We start from the raw sequence: 6827 nt of genomic DNA on the forward strand, positions 1-6827 counted from the left end.
GGGAGCTCCTGGGACTGTCTATTAGGGGGAAATTGTGATCACAGTTGTCTAATACAGGCATTGAAAATTAGTAGCAATTTTCTTATTGTTTACTGAGTTTGTTAAGAAGCAGAGATAAAGGAAGTTTACAATGTGATAAATGAGGACTGGTTCTGTAGAATGAAGGAGCAGGGGCTGGATTTTGAAATGGTGCAGTCTTTGTCCCTGATGTCATGCACTTTTTACAGATAATAGTCTGTTCTTCCTTCGACCTGATGGAGGGGAACTCCTGGTCTTCTTCAAGAAGATCATGTCTCATTCCCCTGGATTCTCTCTCTCTCTTATTCTATCATTCTCTTTGTCTCTGTCTCTCCCTTTCTTTCTCCCTGTCTTTACCTTTCTCTGTTTCTGTGTCTCTATCTATTTCTCTCCCTTTCTTTCACTCTTCCCTGTTAATGTACATTAGTTTGGGGACTGTCTAAAACCCTTCAGCCAATGACCAGGGGTACCTACTCAATGATGCCAGCATGCCTGCTGTCCCTTTGCCCACTTCCATTTGAAGTTCCGTTTTCATTCCTCGTCAGAAAACAAAACCTTCTTATTTTTCCAAAAACTGCAATGTGGCACCTGACAAATCTATTGTTACACTTGCAGAAGGCTGGTTGCCATTATAACAGTTAAATGAGGTCTCATGCTCCACAGGAAATATTAAATATGGAATATGTAAAGAAAATAGTTTTAAAGGAGACCCTAATTTCCAACACAACCAAAAGAGTTTGGAAGTTTTTAAAAAGTGTCATGTATCAACATTGCCAGAAATGTTCTGCGAACAAAAGGAGAGATCTCAATTGGTTTGATTGTCCTAAGTGCAGACTTATTGTTGGTAACTAACACATCCTGAAAGTGCCCCATGTGTTTGGAGCTGTACCTTGTGTACTTCTGGGGAGAAATGAAATAATTGCATCTAGGACAGTGTTACAGACAGATTCAAATGACAGACACCTTTACAACTTAGGTCTTTCCACTTTTAGTTTCTTTTTATTAATTCATAGTAAGTGAGCGCTGCTGGCCAGGCCAGCATTTATTGTCCATCCTTAATTGCCCAGAGCGCAGTTAAGAGTCAACCAGAGAGTTGTGGGTCTGGAGTCACATCTAGGTCTTTTTCCTTTCCCTGAAGGATATTAATGAACCAAATGGGCTTTTCCCGACAATCGATTTATGGTCATCATTAGACTCTTCATTCCAGATTTTTATTGAATTCAAATTCCACCATCTGCCATGGCAGGATTTGAACCAGGTCCCCTCAGTCTCTAGGTTAATAATCTAGCAATAATACCACTGGGCCATCACCTCCCCTTAAAATTTGAAACCAGGAAATCTTTCAGTCCCAACAGCAGCTTCCTACGCAAACATCTTCATAACTGTTGCCTCCTGCTCCTCAGTCATAAATGGGAGGCAAAGTCCTACTTGGATAAAATCATTAAAGTTGAATTTTATTTGTCTTTCACAATTCAATTGTTTCGAAGTTTTAAAATTAACGATAGGAAAAATTGTGATTGCAGAAACATTTTCTGATTTTATTCATGGGTGTGATAAGCAGAGTGGACTCTGTCATTTGTTTAGTAGATTAGTTCTGAGCTCAGCATTGTGTTAACCCTGTGATTTCACTAAGGTTATGATTGTGTGAACATTCACATTGCTGAGAAAGCAGATAAAACAACACTCTCTTCAACATTTCCAACAATATAAATGATAAGCAATAAAACATGACCAACCTGCTAGAACTATCTTTGGGCTCAAAATGAAGTCATTTTAGACTCAAAATGTTAACTCTGTTTCTCCCTGCCAGACCCACTGAGTTCCTCCAGCACTTTCTATTTCTATTTCCAGTCTCCAATTAATGATCTGCCACTTATTTGGAGATATTCATTCATCATGCCTTTTTTTTGCTCTCGGCTAGATGTCCCCACACTAATCACGATCAAAACCTTTAATACTGAAGTATGACACTCCCTGTTCAAAGCCTTCCTTCCAGCTGCCTCTGCTTTTCTCACTTTATTCAAAGTAACTACTCAAAATTGGCACACCGCACTTTCTCTTTCAACTTGATATTCTGCAGCCTACTGGAACCAACATTGAGTTCAACCACAGAGAATGCTGGAGAAGCTCTGTAGGGTCTGCAAGGGCCTGAGGGAAGAGAAACAGGGTTAATGCTTTGAATCCCATGTGACTTCTTCAGATCTCCATATTCAGTTCAATAACTTTAGATTACAATCTCTGCCCCCATATTGTTTTGTGTTTTGCTGTTGGTTTGTTTCTTTATTCCTCTTGTTTTTCTCTTAGTTGCTCTAATTTATGTTTGGATATCTGTGATTTGCATGTCTGGACATATTGTTTGCTGGAAATGCAGTGAAACAGTTGTGCATGTACATACTATCCCTTGCTGCAAAACACACTACTCTTTCTGACACATTTCCGATCCAGCAAGAAGTTGGAATTTGCATCATTGTCATTAATTTCATTCTAGCAGATAAAGGAGATTTAAGAAAAAGCATAAATTGCAAGCAACAATTGTAAAATCTCACCATCAGTAGCCTGGTGATTTACCCCAGCTCCCAAACTGTGATGCGATCTCAATCTTAACTAGAGTTTATATAAGTGCTGCCTCTTTAAGAGGGGTCACTGTGACACACCTCACTGGGCTAGTGCACTGGAAATCAAGCCAAATTATTCCAAGTCATTACAAAGGTGAAAAGATTTAACCATACAATCCAAAGCCCCCAGTGTGTCTGAATGATGAGCACAGATTAAAAGATAACACCACTCAGGCTTCTGTACTTAACAGGAAAGCAGCTACTCATTACAAACTTATCATGCAGAAATGAAACATGAAATATAATTTATAACTCTTTATAACTTACACTCTACCCCTTTATAAAAACTCCAATTCATATACAAACAGACACATAAAGAGATAAGGCAAGGTACAAAGATTATGAACAAAGACAGAAATTGTTGGAAAAGCTCAGCAAGTCTGGCAGCATCTGTGAGAGAAATCAGAGTAAACGTTTCAGGTTGAGTGACCCTTCCTCACAACTGATTTTTGTTTTTGTTTGTTTCTGATTTACAGCATCTGCAGATCTTTCAGTTTTTACAAAAATATTATGGTTGGGGAGGGAGTGAAAAATGTCAGTTGAACCACAATCCAGATTTCAGGATCCTTCTGGCTCTTTTCAACTCTTTGAGGACAATGCAAGGCTGTGGGGACAATGATTCTAAACCTTTCGCTCACTGGTTCAGGATGCAGTGTCTCTGAAGGTGTTTATTCCTTTTCTATTCAGAGAATTTGCAGTGTGAAAAGCTTTCTTTTATTTCTCCACTTACAGAAGGGAGGGAGAGAGCCGTTTCCTCCTTCACAGGCTGGTTGTCTCCACAGTACTGCCCAAACACAAAGCTGCAGCTTCTCACACAGGAACCACTCCAGAAGTTCTTGCTGTGCTGAACTCTCCTAAACACACATGGGGGAGGCGATGGCCTAGTGACATTACTGCTGCACTGTTAATCCAGAGACCCAGGTAATGTTCCGGGGAGCAGTTAATCCAGAGACCCAGGTAATGTTCTGGGGAGCAGTGTTTCAATTCTGTCATAGCAGATGGTGGAATTTGACTTTAACAAAAATGTGAAATTAGAAGTCCAATGATGACCATGAAACCATTGTCAATTGTGGAGAAACACATCTGATTCACCAATTCCCTTTAGGGAAGAAAACTGCCCTCTTTACCTGGTCTGGCCTACATGTGACTCCTGACCCACAGCAATGGGGTTGACATTTAGCTGCCCTCTGGGCAATTAGGGATGGGCAATAAATGCTGCCTAGCCAGCAACATCCACAGCCTATGAATGAATTTTAAAAAGTCATACAACTGGTCCTTGTTGAAAACCCAATCAGAATACACTAAGGGCTAAAGAGTAACAAGGAAGAAAATAGAGCCCTTTAAAGATCAATATTGTCGTCTATGTGTGGAACTGCAGATGGGTGAGATATGAAATGATTATTTCACGTCAGTATTTACTATGGAGCAGTATATGGAAACTAGAGAACTTGGGGAAAAAAATAATGATATCAAAAAAGTGTCCATATTACAAAGGTGCTGGACATTTTAAAACACAAAAAAGTGGATAAATCCCAGGACCTAATCAGGCGTACCCTCGAACTCCGTGAGAAGCTGGGGAGAAGATTGCTGGGCCCCTTGCTGAGATATCTGTATCATCAATAACTATGGGTGAGGTGCTAGAAGACTGGAGGTTGGCTAATGTGGTGCCACTATTTAAGAAAGGTGGTAAGGAGAAACCAAGGCACTATAGACCAGTGAACCTGACATCCATAGTGGGCAAGTTGTTGGGGGGATTCTGAGGGCCAGGATTTACATGTATTTGGAAAAGCAAGGACTGATTAGCGATAGTCAACATGGCTTTGTGCGAGGGAAATCGTGTCTCACTAACGAGTTGTTTGAAGTGACAAAGAAGACTGATGAAGGCAGAGCACTGGATGATGACTACATGGACCAGCAAGGCGTTCTGCATAGTAGACTGGTTAGCAAAGTTAGGTGTCATGGAGTCCAGGGAGAGCTAGTCATTTGGATACAAAATTGGCTTGAAGGTAGGAGACAGAGGGTGGTGGTGGAGGGTTGTTTTATGGACTGGAGGCTTGTGACCAGTGGTGTGCTGCAAAAATTGGTACTGGGGTCCATTGCTTTTAGTCATTTATGTTAATGATTTGATTGGAAATATAGGAAGAATGGTCAGTAAGTTTGCAGATGACACCAAATCGGTGGTTTGGGGACAGTGAAGGTGGTTATCTCAGAGTACAACAGGATACGTCAAGGAGTAGCAGATAGAGTTTAATTTAGATAAATGTTGCATTTTGGTAAGGCAAATCAGGGCAGGACTTATGACACTTAAATGACAGGATCCTGGGGAGTGTTGCGAACAAAGAGGCCTTGGGATACAGGTTCAAAGTTCCTTGAAGGTGGAGTTGCAGTTAAACAGGGTAGTAAAGGTGTTTGCCTTATTAGTCAGTGCATTGAGTATAGGAGTTAGGATGTCATGTTGTGGCTGTACAGGACATTGGTTAAGACACTTTTGGAATATTACAATCAATTCTGGTCTTCCTGCTATAGGAAGGATGTTGTGAAACTTGAAAGGGTGCAGAAAAGATTTACGAGGACATTGCCAGGGTTAAAGGCTTTGAGCCATAGGGAGAGGCTGAATAGGCTGGGGCTTTTTTCCCTGGAGCATTGGAGGCTCAAGAGAGACGTTATAGGGGTTTATAAAATCATGAGGGGCACGGATAGGGTGAATAGCCAAGGTCTTTTCCCCCAGGGTAGGGGAGTCCAAAACTAAGGCATAGATTTGAGTTGAGAGGGGGAGATTTAAAAGGGACCTAAGGGGAAACTTTTTCACACAGAGGGTGATGTGTGTATGGAATGAGCTGCCAGAGGAAGTGGTGAAGGCTGGTACAATTACGACATTTAAAAGGCATTTGGAATAGTACATTATAGGGAGGGTTTAGAGAGATATGGGTCAAATGCTGCCAAATGGGAGTAGATTCGTCTAGGATATCTGGTCGGCCTGAACGAGTTGGACGGAAAGGTTGGTTTCCATGCTGTACAACACACACTCTCAGAGCTGAGGTGTCCAGCATCCTCTTGCTCTTCATAAATAAGGTCATGTTGTAATTACATCACACAATGAGTTCTGGTAACTTTTTATTAAATAAAAATACTGCAACATCTTCCAGTCTCTTGGTATAAAGTCATTTATATCAAGTCATGTTTCAGTAGGTGATCTGTCTTGTCCGATAATAATATCAGTTGGGATCATAACATTATCACCGAATAACAATGAAGTATGTTTTATTCATATTTCCTCATGGGTTCTGACTCCAATGCTCTCTACAAAGTCTTCGTCCCAATGTACACAAGGGCAAACCAACACAAATGCAGAAAGTGACACACTCCCGACTGAACTGAAACTGTTTCAGAGATAGTAGGAACTGCCGATGCTGGAGAATCTGAGATAACAAGGTGTAGAGCTGGATGAACACAGCAGGCCAAGCAGCATCAGAGGAGCAGGAAGGCTGACGTTTCGGGCCTGGACCCTTCTTCAGAAATGGGGGAGGGGAAGGGGGTTCTGAAATAAATAGGGAGAGAGGGGGAGGCGGATAGAAGATGGATAGAGGAGAAGAACTGAAACTGTGTGTGGATAAGATGACAGCCTGTGATTGGGTGCCCCTGATACAACCTCCAGACATGGGGTTCAACTTGGCTTAAGCTTATTGCAGTACAATGGCAACAACCTTCAGCTGAGTGGATTGCTGTGACAATAACATCTCCACAGATACAAACTAAATCAACAATTACTGACTGCAAGAATAGCAGTGAATTATGAATCTGAATTCGACTTGCTCTGCGTGCTGCATTTGTGTCATGACAAGAACAAAGAACAAAGAAAATTACAGCACAGAACAGGCCCTTCGGCCCTCTAAGCCTGCACCGATCCAGATCCTCTATCTAAACCTGTCGCCTATTTTCCAAGGATCTGTATCCCTCTGCTCCCTGCCCATTCATGTATCTGTCCAGATACATCTTAAATGATGCTAGCGTGACCGCCTCTACCACCTCCGCTGGCAACGCGTTGCAGGCACCCACTACCCTCTGCGTAAAGAACTTACCACGCATATCTCCCTTAAACTTTTCCCCTCTCACCTTGAAATCGTGACCCCGAGTAATTGAGTCCCCCACTCTGGGAAAAAGCTTCTTGCTATCCACCCTGTCTATACCACTCAT

This window comes from Rhincodon typus, chromosome 17, assembly GCF_021869965.1.
Source record: "Rhincodon typus isolate 14 chromosome 17, sRhiTyp1.1, whole genome shotgun sequence".
NCBI classification, from domain to species: Eukaryota; Metazoa; Chordata; class Chondrichthyes; order Orectolobiformes; family Rhincodontidae; genus Rhincodon; species Rhincodon typus.